Here is a 15,989-nt window from a genome sequence, read left to right on the forward strand (position 1 = left end):
CTGGCTTCTGGTCCTTGAATCTTGAGACTGACTTGCAATATTTGCTTTAAGATTTTCCCTTTACTCATCCTGGTTACATAAATGATAGTTATACGAAATGCACACCAGACACACCGCATTTTCTTTCTACTCTCATTCGACCTTGTTGGGACACAACAAATTCTAATCAGCTGACAGGAGAAATCAGATGCTGCCTGCCACCCTCTTCCCTCAGCAAAGCTTTTCCTTCTGTTTATGCCCAATCATGCAGGTAAATGAAGGGCACCCTGGCTTTAAGGGAACCAGCTGCCAGGAAGATGGAGGCGATCTGACGTAAGGTAGGAAATGCAGCACACATTGATAGGAAATTTTATTAGTCGCCCAAGGCGATCTGACAGCCACAAATCACCAGAACTGCAGGACAGAAACAGGTCCAGCAGCTCTCAAGAGAAAAGGTGCCACTCTCTGCTATCACTGCAATCAAAGAACATGTTTTCTGTTGTCAGTTGCTCTCGAGTCGATTCCGACTCATGGTGACACCATATGTGCAGAGTAGAACTGTTCTCCACAGGGTTCTCAAGACTGTGAATTTTTGGAAGCAGATTGTCAGGCCTGCCTCCTGAGGCACCTGTGGGTGGGTTTGAACTGCCAGCCTTTCTGGATACAGTCAAGTGCTTAACTGTTTGCAGCACCCAGGGCTCCTCCAAGAAGTGAGCTCACCCTAATTTGTCAGCCTGGCTCTCCAGCAACCTCAGGGGAAGAGTCAGAACCCTGAGGGGTGGTCTTCCTCTCCTTGGATATCGATCACCCATTGCCTATTTTGTTTTCTTCTATCTCAATTTTTTAATTCTAATTTGTAAATATTTTGTCTTTAAATAGAAGTAATACTTCATCCACATGATAAAAAATGACCCTCACTACCCTTTTTCTTCCCACTATTAACTTTTTTTTGGTAGATGCTTTCAGGAAAAAAAAGTCTATATTTATATACCTGAATGTGTGTGTGTGTACATGCATGTATGTGTGTCTGTGTATATGTGCGTGTGTAAGTATGTGCACATGTATATGCTTAAATTTTTTCTGTGCATAATGTCTTGCTTTGTTGCTTGTTTGTTTTTTACTTAATCATAGATTTTTGCACATTGGTCTAGTACATCCAAGCCACCAGTATTCCTTGCCTGAATTATTGCAATATCCTAACTGGTCTCCTTGATTCCACCCTTATCCCCTATAGTCATTCTAGAGGGATCCTGCTAAAAGGTAAATCAGGTCATGTCCCCATTTGCTCAAAGCCAGTCCCATTGCATGAGAAACAAAATCTAAGCTTGCTACCACCACCTGCCTCTCCAAGTTCATCCCCTACACACTCCCCCTTCTCACTGTGCTCCAGTCACACTGCTCCTGGTATGGGCCAAGCTCGGTTCTACCCCAGGGCCTTTGTATTTGCTCCTCCCTCTGCCTGGCACATTCTGCCCCTAGATCTTTGCATGGCTGGCTCTTTCTTGTCATTCAGGTCTCAGCTCAGACCACCTCCTCAGGGAGGCTTCCCTGACCACTGCATCCAATCAGACCCTCACATCCCCTGGTTCCTTTTTCCGCATAAACTTGCTTCTGTCTGAAATGATCGTAGTTGTTTACATGTTTACTTATTTGTTTTCTGCCCACCTTCACCCCCCACACGCTGAAATGTAAACTCCAGGAGGAGAAAAAGGACTTTGTCTTTTCACTATTATATTCCCAGCACCTAGACCAGTGGTTCTTAAACTTGAACATGCATCACAATCACCTGTTTGTTAAAACGCAGATTGCTGGGCCCACCTCAGAGACTCTGATTCAGTAGGTTGGAAACCCTGGTGGCTTAGCCGTTAAGAGTTCGGTTGCTAACCAAAAGGTCGGCAGTTTGAATCTACCAGGCTCTGCTTGGAAACTCTGTGGGGCAGTTCTACTCTGTCCTATAGGGTTGCTGTGAGTTGAAATTGACTTGAAGGCAGTGGGTTGGTTTGTTTTTGTGGAGGGAGGCCTGGTAATTTGCATGTCTAACAAGTTTCCAACTGATGATGATGCTGCTGGTCCAGGGACCACACTTTGAGAACCACAGGCCTAGCCTGTGCCTGGCACACACGCTTTTTAAACGAGTGCATGAGGATCTGCCCTTTCTTTGTAGAGACGGCTTTATTGGTAGTTTATCACTTACTTATATTTATTGGGCTGTAATCCTTCTCAGGAAACCCTGGTGGCATAGTGGTTAACTGCTAGGGCTGCTAACAAAAAAGTCGGCAGTTCAAATCCATCAGGCGCTCCTTGGGAACTCTATGGGGCAGTTCTACTCTGTATTATAGGGTGGCTATGAGTCAGAATTGATTCGATGGCAACGGCTTTGGTTTTTTTGGTTTAATTCTTCTCAAATTCTTTGTGACACAAGAGCCCCAAGTTTTGCTGATGTCAGATGGATCCTGGCTGGAAGCAGAGAATACCAGAAGGAGGTTTGCCTGTGTTTTATCTACTATGCAAAGGCATTCGACAGTGTGGATCATAAAAAATTATGGATGACTTTGCGAAGAATGGGAATTCCACAACACTTAATTGTGTTCATGAGGAACCTTTACATAGATCAAGAGGCAGTTGTTTGGACAGAACAAGGGGATACTGCATGGTTTAAAGTCAGGAAAGATGTGTGCCAGGGCTGTATTCTTTCACCATATCTATTCAGTCTGAATGCTGAGCAAATAATCCAAGAAGCTGGACTATATGAAGAAAAACGGGGCATCAGGATTGGGGGAAGGCTCATTAACAACCTGCATTATGCAGATGACACAACCTTGCTTGCTGAAAGTCAAGAGGGCTTGAAGCACTTACTAATGAAGATCAAAGACCACAGCCTTCAGTATGGATTGCACCTCAACATAAAGAAAACAAAAATCCTCACAAATGGACCAATAAGCAACATCATGATAAACAGAGAAAAGATTGAATTTGTCAAGGATTTCATTTTACTTGCATGTACAATCAACACCCATGGAAGCAGCAGTCAAGAAATCAAGTGACACATTGCTTTGGGTAAATCTGCTGCAAAAGACCTCTTTAAAGTGTTGAAGAGCAAAGATCTCACCTTGAAGACTAAGATGCGCCTGACTCAAGCCATGGAGTTTTCAATCACGTCATATGCATGTGAAGGCTGGACACTGAATACAGAAGACCGAAGAAGAGTTGACGCGTTTGAATTGTGGTGTTGGCGAAGAATATTGAATATACCATGGACTGCCAAAAGAATGAATAAATCTGTCTTAGAAGAAGTACAACCAGAATGCTCCTTAGAAGCAAGGATGGCAAGACTGCATCTTATATACTTTTCACATGTTGTCAGGAGGGATCAGTCTCTGGAGAAGGATATCATGCTTGGCAAAGTACAGGGTCAGCGGAAAAGAGGAAGACCCTCAACGAGGTGGATTGACACAGTGGCTGCAACAATGGGCTCAAGCATAACAACGACTGTAAGGAAGGCGCAGGACCAGGCAGTGTTTCGTTCTGTTGTGCATAGGGTCGCTATGAGTCGGAACCGACTCTACGGCACCTAACAACAGCAACGATTTATGAGCACCCTGGTTTGCCAGCTGATGATTACAGAACTAAGGTTTACAGGCCCAGGAAAAGCCGGAGTCACTCCTTGTTCTCTGCCTCATCGAAACGTCAAATAAAAGGTGTACAGCTCTCACTTGAAATTTGACAGCGGGGAACTTTCCCCAAGGAGCAATGGGAACTTTCCCCAGGGAGCAATCACTCCGGCCTCCCTGGAATTGTTTAACAACTGTCCTGTAGGCACGAATCTGCCCTTAGTACACTGGAATGTACACAGCTGGTCTACCTGGACCCCGGGTTATGAAACATTGACAGCCCAATGGCTTTTCTGTGAGTCATGAAACTGCCTGGAAATCTGACAACATCTATAACCCTATTCCTCAGAAGAATAAATATGTACACACACAGGCAAATAAACACAGACGATTTTTACATTTAATTTCAGGAAGTTCCAGGATGCCCCAAAGCCCATTTTTAAGCCCATTTTTAAGGTTAAGGACTCTTGGTTTAATGACTGACTAGCTATTTGGCAAAACAAACAAAAAACCTGTATCCTCAGTTTATTCGTTAATTTTCACATGAATCAGAGATTTAAATGTTAGAAAACAAACTTTAGAGGAAAACATGTTAATGAGATTTATAATCTTAGAATGAGAAAAGCCTTTTGAACCATGATTTAAAACCCAGAAATGAAAATAGAGAAGAATAGTAAGGTTGATTCCATAAACATTAAAATGAATATGGGTGACGGCTGCACAGCATGATTAATATCATTAAATTATTTATAAAGTTAAAAAAAAGTCTTTTTCATGATCTGTACAGAAGAGAGAAAAAAAACCTCCCGGTTTAGACTCTGTGGAGAAATCTATGGGTTCTATCTTTTTCCATCTGTATTCTTTCCCTTCGATTGTGTGGGTGGCCTCTGAGACAAGACACAAGCTTATCAGAGGAGACATGGTAGGACCACAGCCTTCGTTGAAGCCCTGTCACTGGGTTAATTATTTCACTAGCAGTGGTTTGGGTTTTTTTTTTTAAAACAGCTTTATTGAAATATAATTCTCATACCATATAGTTCATCCATGTGAAGTGTATAATTCAGTGGGTTTTAGGGTATTCACAAGGATGTGCAGCCATCACTACCAAATTTTAGAACATTTTTGTCACCCCCAGGAAGAAACTCCATATCCATTAGCAGTCACTCCGCATTTCCCCCTCCCCTCAGTCCCTGGCAGAGCTCTGGTGACATAGTGGTTAACAGCTCAGCTGCTAAACAAAAGGTCAGCAGTTCAAATCCACCAGCCGCCCCTTGGAAACCCTGTGGGGCAGTTCTACTCTGTCCTGTAGGGTTGCTATGAGTTGGAATCGACTTGACGGCAACGGGTTTGTTTTATTTGTTTGTTTGTTTTAGTCCCTGGCAACCACTAATTGACTTTCTGTCTCTATGGATTTGCTTGTTCTGGCCATTTCATATAAATGAAATCATACAATACGGTCTTCTTTTCCTTAGCATAATGCTGTCAAGGTTAACCCGTGTTGTAACATGCGTCTATGGTTGTTCATTTTATTGCCAAATAATATTCCATCGTATGGAGATACCACATTTTATTTATCCATTCATCATTCTATATCCATTTGGGTTGTTTTTATTCTTTAGCTATTATGAATAATGCTGCTATGAATATTAGTGTACAAGTTTTTGTGTGGATATATGGTTTCATTTCTCTGGGTCTAGCAGTGGTTTTTTTCTCAAAGGTCTACACAAAGACTTTAACTCATATAATTTTTTTTTTTTTAATTCTGTCCATCATAACTTCATGGAGAAGTGACGAGCTTGGATCCTAAAGACCTCAGAGCACTTTCATCCGTGATCTGTGACCTTCTACATAATCCTGGGACACAACTCAATCTCACTGTGCCTCAGTTGTATTCTCAATAAAAGGGAGGTAAGAACGCCAGCTCTCTGACACTCACAGGATATTGTGAGGATAAATGAAATGACATGGGGTCTGCTCTTTAGCAGATGCTAGGCCTGTGAATGGATTGGTCTGTATCCAAGAGACAAGATACACTCAAGTCAAGGGGTTCAGAGAGGTCTGCTCACCAACTCACAGGGACCACATTGGCCAAGAGGCTGCTAGTGGCTTGATGCAGAGGCATAAATGGTATAAAAACTACTCACATATTTTATCTCAAGATTTTTTGTTTCCTTTGAGACTAGAATTTGGCTGCCTTCCAAATCTGACAAACCACCCTCTGCGGGAGGGCTACCTGTCTGGTCAGCTGGTCAGAGGCAGGAGGAAGGGCAGGGTCATGCCTAATGACAAGCAGCCAGAGGGGCAAGCTTAAATCCTAAAGGCCACCCTCCAGCCAATATTTCCCAAAACACCATCCTCACCCTGTTTAATTAAAAACACCCACTCTCCACCGGCGCCCCAGAGAAAACTCCTTTTGTGAAATCCTTGTGCTTCCTGGCCTTCCTCTAGACTCTGGGACTAGGCGTGTGATCCCTCATCCCTGGGTAGAATCTAACGGGGATCCAATCTGTAGACGCACTGGGAGCCCAGGTAGCAGAATAGGGGTCTGAAATATCTGAGCTTTCTCATGCTCTCTGACCAATCATCCATGCCCCTGCTCTTTAAATCAAGCACAGGAAACTCCACTGATATAAGCATGATGAATGGAACGAGAAATGAAACGGCAGGCATGCCTATGTTCTAATCCCAATGTTGCCACTTCCTTGTGTGTGCTGCAGTACAAGTGATAAAATACTCTGAGTCTCAGCTTCCAACATTTGTTAAATAAGGATAGTAGCAGTACTTGCTTTTTAACATTTTAAAGAGGTTTTTTGCAGCAATGCGATACAGCATTTGGTTTCTTGCCTGCTGGTTCCATGGGCATTGATTATGGGTTCAAGTAAAATGAAATCCTGACAACTACAATATTTTCTCCATTTATCATGAGGTTGCTTACTGGTCCAGGTGTGAGGATTTGTGTTTTCTTTATGTTGACTTGTAGTCCATACTGATCTTCATCAGTAAGTACTTCAAGTCCTCTTCGCTTTCAGCAAACAAGGTTGTATCATCTGCCTAACGCAGGTTGTTAATGAGTCTTCCTCCAATCCTGATGACCCGTTCTTCTTCATATAGTCCAGCTTCTTGGATTATTTGTTCAGCATACAGACTGAATAAGTATGGTGAAAGGATACAACCCTGATGTACCCTTTCTGATTTTCAACCACTCAGTATCCCCTTGTTCTGTTTGAACAAACTGCCTCTTAGTCTATTTACAGGTTCCACATGAGCTCAATTAAATGTTCTGGAATTCTCGTTCTTTGCAATGTTTTCCATAATTTTTTATGTTAAAAAGCAAAGATGTCACCTTGAGGAATAATGTGCACCTAACCCAAGCCAACTGCTTCATATGCATCTGAAAGCTGGACAGTGAATAAGGAAGATCAAAAAAAGAATTGATACATTTGAATTATGGAGTTAGTGAAGAATATTGACTATATCATGGACTGCCAGAAGAACGAACAAATCTGTCTTGGAAGAAGTACAACCAGAATGCTCCTTAGAAGCAAGGATGGTGAGACTTCATCTCATGTACTTTGGACATGTTATGAGGAGGGATCAGTCCCTGGAGAGGGACATTATGCTTGGTAAAGTAGAGGATCAGCAAAAAAGAGACAGACTCTCAAGGAGATGGATTGAAACAGTAGCTGCAACAATGGGCTCAAACATAGCAACGATTGTGAGGATGATGCAGGACCTGACAGTGTTTCTTTCTGTTGCACATAGAGTGGCTATGAGTCAGAACTGACTTGACGGCACCTAACAACAACAAGCAATACTTGCCTCATAGTGTAAGGATTACTTGAGTTGATGCCTGTAGAGACTCCAGTATGCATTAAGAGATCAATAAATGTTTGCAATAGTTATATTATTTTTAAAATCAGAATTTAGGAACTTAAGAAATCTAGCCAGCCTCCCTAAGCTATTTAGAGAGGCTGGTTTCCTATTAGGAGCTCTGGTGGTACAGTGGTTAAGAGCTTGGCTGGTAACCAAAAGATCAGCAGCTCAAATCGACCAGCTGCTTCTTGGAAACTTTATGGGGCAGTTCTACTCTGTCTTATAGACTCGCTATGAGTTGAAGTGACTCAACAGCAATGGGTTTTCAGTTTGGTTTCCTATTGATCAGGTCATTGGAAGTACTTAATTGGACACCTACTTTGTGTTAGATGACAGAGAGAGCTGGGGATGAAACTTTAAATGTGTATTCAAGTTGGGAGAGAAACTAAGCTCTATGAAGTTTCTTAAAGAACATGTAAGTGTTGTTGTTGTTAGGTGCCAACGAGCTGGTTCCAACTCACAGCCACCCTATGCACAACAGAACAAAACACTGCCTGGCCCTGTGCCGTCCTCACAATTGTTGCTATGCTTGAGCCTACTGTTGCAGCCACTGTGTCAATCTATGCCCTTGAGGTTCTTCCTCTTTTTCGCTGACCCTCTACTTTACAAAGCATGATGTCCTTCTCCAGGGACTGATCCCTCCTGATAACATGTTCAAAGTGTGAGACGTAGTCTTGCCATCCTTGCTTCTAAGGAGCATTCTGGTTGTACTTCTTTCAAGACAGATTTGTTCGTTCTTTTGGCAGTCCATGGCATATTCAATATTCTTCTCCAACACCACAATTCAATGGCATCAATTCTCCTTTGATCTTTCTTGTTCATTGTCCAGCTTTCACATGCATACGAGGCTATTGAAAACACCAGGGTTTGGGTCAGGTGCCCCTTAGTCCTCAAAGTGACATCTTTGCTTTTCAACACTTTAAAGAGGTCTTTTGCAGCAGAGTTACCCAATGCAATGCATCTTTTCATTTCTTGATTGCCTCTTCTATGGGTGCTGATTGTGGATCCAAGTAAAACGAAATCCTTGGCAACCTCAATCTTTTCTCCGTTTATCATGATGTTGCTTATTGGTCCTGCTGTGAGGTTTTTTTGTTTTCTTTATGTTGAGGTGTAATCCACACTGAAGCCTGTGTTCTTTGATCTTCATCAGTACTTCAAGTCCTCTTCACTTTCAGCAAGCAAGGGTGTGTCATCTGCATAACGCAGGTTGTTAATGAGTCTTCCTCCAATCCTGATGCCCCGTTCTTCTTCATACAGTCCAGCTTCTTGGATTATTTGAATAAGTATGATGAAAGGTTACAACCCTGATGCACACCTTTCTTGACTTTAAACCAGGCAGTATCCCTTTGTTCTGTTCGAATGGCTGCCTCTTGACCCATGTACAGATTTCTTATGAGCACAACTAAGTTTTCTGGAATTCCCATTCTCCGAAACATTATCTATAATTTGTTATGATCCACACAGTCAAACGCCTTAGCATAGTCAATAAAACACAGGTAAGCATCTTTCTGGTATTCTTTGCTTTCAGCCAGGATCCATCTGATATCAGCAATGATATCCCTGGTTCCACATTCTCTTCTAAATCTGGCTTGAATTTCTGACAGTTCCCAGTCGATATACTGCTGCAACTGCTTTTGAAAGATCTTGAGCAAAATTTTGCTTGCATGTGATATTAATGATATTGTTCAATGATTTCTGCATTTGGTTGGATCACCTTTCTTGCAAATAGGTATGAATATGGATCTCTTCCAGTTGGTTGGCCAGGTTGCTGTCTTCTAAATTTCTTGGCATAGACAAGCAAGCACTTCCAGCACTGCATCTGTTTATTGAAACATCTCAATTGGTACTCCACCAACGCCTTCAGTGCAGCTTGGACTTCTTCCTTCAGTACCATCAGTTCCTGATCATATGTTACCTCCTGAAATGGTTGAACATTGACCAATTCTTTTTGGTATAGTGACTCTGTGTATTCCTTCCATCTTTTTTTGATGCTTCTTGCGTCATTTAATATTTTCCCTGTAGAATCCTTCAATATTGCAACTCGAAGCTTGAATTTTTTCTTCAGTTCTTTCAGCTTGAGAAATGCAGAGCATGTTCTTCCTTTTTTGTTTTTTATCTCCAGGTCTTTGCCCATGTCATCATAATATTTTACTTTGTCTTCTGGAGCTGCCCTTTGAAATCTTCTGTTCAGCTCTTTCACTTCATCATTTTTCCCTTTTGCTTTAGCTACTCGATTTTCCGACATCCATTTAGGTCTTTTCTTTCTCTCCTGTCTTTTTAATGACCTCTTGCTTTCTTCATGTGTGATGTCCCTGCACAACTCATCTAGTCTTTGGCCATTAGCATTCAACACCTCAAATCTATTCTTGAGATGGTCTCTAAATTCAAGTGGGATATATTCAAGGTCATTCTTTGGCTCTCTTGGATTTGTTCTAATTGTCTTCAGTTTCAACTTGAACTTGCATATGAGTAATTGATGGTCTGATCCGCAGTAGGCCCCTGGCCTTGTTCTGACTGACGAAACTGAGGTTTTCCATCACCTCTTTCAGAAGGCATCTTCCATGAAGTTCTTGAAGAACAGGTAAGTAGTAAACTATGATACTGACAGTACGTGCCATCGAGGTTTAGAAAGGTGAGAGAGCAGAAAAGGCTGGGAAGGCCAGATAAGACCTCAGAGGGGAGCCAGCACTGGAGACAGGCCTTTGAAAAGCAAGATGGATTCACATCAGCAGAGCAGAGGGGAGGCAGAACTGGGCAATGGTGTGGAAGGGGAGGGAGACCCGTGTAAGCACAAGCAGACTGAAAGCCCAGGCAGGTCTGGGCATGGTGGGTGGTCTATGGACTGAGCCAATGCCAAGCCTTCTGATGTCTTTCCCACTATCAGAGGTCTCCAGGAATGACTTACCATAGGCTTTTTTAATCCCCTATTCCATTAATAATTATCCTTACAATGAGAACTTCTGTCACTAACAAATTTCGTGGTGTGTAAGATGGAGGAAGGAAGAAAGAAAGAGTTATGTTGGAGAAGCTAGACTATTGTATAAAGAGCTACGAGTGGCAATTGCTGACCTTGGCCATCCTGCATCTAGCCCCCCTTCTCCTGGAATTAGCACCTTGATTGTCTTTGGGGAACGTAAAAAAATGGCACCAACTATAAAAATGGTGTCACAGCAGCGCCAGACTGCCCCATCTAACTTCACAAAGGGAAGGAGAGAGAATCTTTATCAGCATCAGCCCAAAGCTGATTCCTGTGAGGCGGAGGTCAGGTGTCCCCCTCATGGCAGTCTCTACTTCTCTGCTGGGCTCAATAATTTGTTGCGATAGTCACACAGACAGAACTCACAGATAATACTCAGGATTATGGGGTTTATTAGGGAAGTAACAGTTTACAATTTAGAGTCAGGGATGACTCAGGATAAAGTTCTTCAGGCAAGACAGATTCTTCTCAGCTGTGCCCACAAGCAGGCCTCTCTCTGGCACTCAGTCCCTTAGCCTTTGCCCTGCTCGGGCAAGTGTTACAAAGCTCTTTAGCTCTGCCAGTAAGTGCCCGAGGGCACCCCACTCTGCCAGTAAGCCTCGGCCCAAAGGTGCTCAGCTCTGTGGGTTGGCAAGCCTAGCTCTGCTGCCCGGTGCCCAGAGGTACTCCACTCTGCCAGGATTCCTCCTGCTTGAAGGCACTCAGATTTCTAGCTCCGTGGTTCTGCATACCCTCTGTAGCTGCCTCGCTCCATGGGCCAGGAAGCCCACTGTGCCATCTTATACCACCCTCCTGGTTCTGCTGCCACTGTTTTTCTGCTGCTGCTTTTCACCATCTAGCACTGTCTTCTGGGTTAAAGCTCTCTCTCTCTGTCTCCTGGGTCTAGGAGGTTCTTAGCACAGGGACTACAGTTCCAAAGGACTACTGTGCTTTTGTCTCTTCTTCTTGGTGGTAGTGAGATACCCTCTTTCCATCTCCAGGATGGTTCATTTTAAGCCTAGCGGGATGGCAAAACTGACCAATTCCCTTGTTAGGGTTTCATATACCTTATTTGCATGGTCCCACCCCCATAAGGGAGCCAGGCACCTTATTTGCATTATTGGCAGGCCGTCCAGTCCCCTTGATAGGCCACAAGCAACTTATTTGCATAGTCCAACCCGGTCATTTGGTCGGAGTTACAAGATCATGGCTAGAAAGTCCATATAAATGCAATCCATTTCACTGCAGGGAACCACTCCTTCACTGTTTTTTGCCCACGCGGTTTGGATAGGGATGACTGCACCCCTATGGCAGGGATGGGCACAATATCCACATTGATTCAATGAGAGGTGACATTGAGACTCCACTAGAACTATCCAGAAAGGGAAGTCCCTGCTCTTTTAGAGCCCTATACCAGTAGGACATCAACCTGGAGCTGCTGGCAGCCATTTTGCCATCACAGTAGGCAAGCCTGCCTGAGAATAGAGCAGCACAGAAGATGCAAAACCAAGAAATGGAGAGCGACCAAGGCAGGGTGTCATTGTCTGAGCACTGGGATCCCACCACACCAAAGCCCTGGACTTGTCAGTTACATGAGCCAAACGTTTCTCTTTTTATCTTAAGTCTGTCCAAACTGGGCTTGAGTCCACTACCACCAGAAGAATCCTGACTTATTCAAGTAATCACCCTGTTCCCACTAGAAGGTTGTGGGCTTCTTCTTAGCATGGATATTTGTAGTCCATATCCAAAGGGTAGTCTGTGTCAAGGAATAACAGTATGCATGTGCAAGCGATAGTGACATCTATAACCTCCAGTAACCCACCTGCCATTCGGTCGGTTCCAACTCATGGCGCCCCTGTGTTAGTGACATCTATAACCTCCAGTAATCCACCTGCCATTTGGTCGGTTCCAACTCATGGCGCCCCTATGTTAGTGACATCTATAACCTCCAGTAACCCACCTGCCATTTGGTCGGTTCCAACTCATGGCGCCCCATGTGTACCAGCACAGAGCTGTGCTCCACAGGGCTTTCAATGGATGATTTTTTGGAAGTAGATCACCAGGCCTTTCTTCTGAGGCACTTTTTGGTGGACTCAAACCTCCAACCTTTGCTTAGCAACTGAGCATTTTTTTTTTTTAAGTATTTAAAGGTATACATATTTTAGTGATTAAATATAAGAATTATGATGCTGATCCATGGCTATTATTCAAATATTTGAAGCATAGTACTTGATTACCCATGTCATTCTATTCTTCTATCGCTCATCAGCTAACAATTGATTACAGACATTTCTGCTCATATATACTATTTAAATAATACATAGAAAATATGGATATTAAGAAATAAGTATAAAAAGAATTACCGAATTAGAAGATAGAAGAGAAAAAAACTCCACTGGTCGAAAAGCCCTTTTATTAATCATTGGTAAATTCTTAGAACATAAACATTTAATTTTAAATCAGTTAAGAACAATTTTGTAAAAATCTGAACTACCTGCAACTGATTATGTTAACCATTTGCACTACCCAGGGGCTCCTAGTGATAATGCCGAGTCATAGTGACCCTATAGGACAGAGTAGAACTGCCCCATAGTTTCCAAGGAGCAGGTGGTGGATTCAAACTGCCAACCTTTTGGTTAGCAGCTGAGCTCTTAACCACTGCGCCAGCAGGGCTCCAGTGAAACCTATTAAAAAAACCCAAACCCATTGCTATCAAGTCGAATCTGACCCATAGTAGCCCTACAGGACAGAGTAGAACTGACCCATAGGGTTTCCAAGGAGCAGCTGGTGGATTTGAACCGCTGACCTTTTGGTTAGCAGCCATAGCTCTTAACCACTGTACCACCAGGGCTCCATCTATACATATCCCTAATAGCACAGGTATATGGGCTATGCTCAGGAGTTTGGAGATCTTAGAAGAGGAAACCAAGATTACACAATGTTTGTTTCTTGTCTTTGTCCCTTGACAGCTTACAGCATAATTCTCCCCAAAGCTGTGATTTTATCCCTCTTGTTCCCAACCAAAAAAAGAAGCTCTTAGATCTGTTAAGAATATTTTGCAGGGCTCTTGATTACTAGCTGAAACATTGATGGTTCGAACCCACTCAAAGGCACCTTGGGTGACAGGCCTACCAATCTGCTTTTGACAGGTCACAGTCTAGAAAACCCTATGGAACAGTTCTACTCTGCACACATGGGGTTACCATGAGTCTGAACCCAGTCGATGGCAACTAACAGCAATGACAAGTCAAAAAGAGATAGGGAAAGGAGTGAGGGCAAGGAGGCTTTGCATATTCCTGTTTTTTTCTTTTTCCTTTTTGCCTAAGAGCAAAGAATCAGCTGGCATCCTTTTATTCATTTCTCATTTCAGGCAGGGCTTTTTATGACTGAGCATTAATTCTGCTGTAATGGGATTTGCCTAATGATTTCCTGGGAAACCTCTTCTCAAATCTCGGCAGAGATAATTCACGTGGTAGGAATCACTTCCTGCTCCCCTGCTAAGAATCAGATCTACCCAGTTCTTTCTGGAAGCAAATTGGCCTCTGAATGCGAGAAGGGAATACAGGCACATTTCATCCATCACAGAGACTCAAGCCTACCACAAACCAGATCAGGGAGGAGGAAAGGAAGAAGGAGGGTGGGGGAGAGTTTTCATACTGAGCAAAGCATGAAGGCAAGCAGCAATCTGTAGCAATCTGAGCTCCCTGGAGAAACGGAAATGCTCACCTCTTTGCTTTTGGCTCTGGGCGCTTTCTTTCTGGGGCAGCAGCCACTGCGGCAGTGTCCAGGCTGTCCTACCAGGGCTGCTGCAGACAAGCCGGTGCAGGAGGCAGGGAGTTCCCATTCACCATCAGAGGGAGTTTCCTTTAAGAGGAGGAGGCGATGCCCTTACCGCGCCCTCCCCCCCCAACCACCAGGGGGCTGTTGGATACACTTGACCTTGCTCTCCTGCTCTCTCTCTGGTGTGAATGGAGCTCAGTGAGCCCTGAAAGGAGGGCTGAATGCAAATCACACACACCACACCCACCCTAATAGCAGGTTAGCCTCCCGTCTTGGGAAACCTGGGCAGTGGGGAGGTCACAGAGCGAGTCGCAGGCCACCTTCTTAGGGCCTCTGCAAGCACAGCCAACGCTGGTACCCACGGCAAGCCCAAGGACAAGCACTTGCGTATTTATTTCTCCCCTTCTCATGTGATCTTATTTTTGGATTGGACACAGAAGCTATTTGGGGGCTGGCCAGCTGCCAGGTGAAAGGACAATTATCTCATCCAACTTGTCTCCGTGCCCTGTCTGAACTATTGCCTGTTACCTTTCCCAGTGGGAGGCTAGAGGGTGGGGGTCTTGCTCCAAGCCTTACTTTTAGAACATTTGAGCAATTTCTCCAACTTCCTACTTTTTTTTTCCTCCCCAACCAGTTCATCTCCACCCTTTGAGGTTTCACAATGGGCAAATACAATGGAAAAAAAAGTCATGATTTTTATGTTTGAGGCAGGTGACTGTGTCTGAGGCTGGTGGTCACGTCACATAGTCAATGCACATAGGGTCACTGCACACACAGTTTTATAATACAGAGACCCTCTTACCAGCACTGGGGCGAGACCTCTGATCCTGGAAGGCATGTGTGAGCACTATTAAAGGAGCCAGGCATGAATGCTGAATTGCACTCATTCTGTCTTCCTGGCCTTGCTGTTTCTACTTCCAGCATCTGGACTTATTAGAGGTAAAGCATTGAAATAGCTTGATGCTTCCCCTCTCATTCTCCCTCTTTGACATGAATGGAAAGTTTTAAACCAGTCATGCTCGATGAAATGCCAGTTCAATATCATCATCTTCATCATCATCACAGTTATTTACTGAGCTCTTGCTAAATGCCGTTCACATGCTGAGCACTTTTCCTGCACCGTCTCATGGAATCCTCACGACAGTCAGCTGAGGAAGGTAGTATTGTTACTACCTGGCAGCTGGGGATGCTGACGTTCAGAAAGATTAAGTCACTTGCTGACAGAGTAAGATCGAATCCCCATCTCTCTGACTCCAGAGTTTGAGCTCTGGGCCACTTTGCTCTACTGTCTCTTGAAGCTATGAGTTGTTGAGATTTCAGTGTTGTTTTAATTTCATAGGAGGGAAAACAAAAATCTCGTGATTGATTCAGACCCATGACTTCACCTCTCAGTTTCTTTCCCAAATTCAGTTCTTCCAGGGTAAAGAGGGTAAGGTTTTCATCTGTTTACAGCCCCAAGCCCAGATTCTAAGTACAGGATGGAGAGTCTCCAGCCTCCATTCTCCTGGGAGCTGGTCTCCTATGGATAATTCACTGTGCAAACACAAACACACCAGAGAGGGCTCTGTTGGGCTCCCCAGTGCATCCAAGCAGAATGGCCCTTTCTTGCACCTACCCTAAGAGCCGGGGATTGAGCTCAACAGCTTGTCCAACACTGCCCTCTGCAGGCTACCAGGCTGCATTACCCCAGGTTGTTGGCCTTCAAGACTTTCCAAACCACACCCTAAGGATTATTTGTAGAGCACCAGTTTCTAAGTTCTGTGTTTTGTAGGTACTCTTTCCTGCAACTA

The 15,989-nt window shown here is 43.8% G+C and overlaps 1 protein-coding gene across 4 annotated transcripts in view; it reads right to left on the reverse strand.

The window, feature by feature from the left end:
* Nucleotides 1-14,537, reverse strand: part of FGF1 (fibroblast growth factor 1) — a 123,932-nt gene extending 109,395 nt beyond the window's left edge. For 2 of the 4 annotated variants that reach the window (XM_049873952.1, XM_049873950.1), the window contains exons 1-2: nt 14,146-14,537; nt 3,089-3,237 (exon numbers count right to left, since the gene is read on the reverse strand). The gene's annotated coding sequence lies outside the window, so the exon portion shown is untranslated. The remainder of the gene's footprint in view (nt 1-3,088; nt 3,238-14,145) is intronic. The other 2 variants (XM_049873953.1, XM_049873951.1) reach the window with 1 other exon arrangement.
* Between the last annotated feature and the right edge of the window lie 1,452 nt (nt 14,538-15,989).

The sequence above is a fragment of the Elephas maximus genome, chromosome 2 (assembly GCF_024166365.1).
Source record: "Elephas maximus indicus isolate mEleMax1 chromosome 2, mEleMax1 primary haplotype, whole genome shotgun sequence".
Lineage (NCBI taxonomy): Eukaryota > Metazoa > Chordata > Mammalia > Proboscidea > Elephantidae > Elephas > Elephas maximus.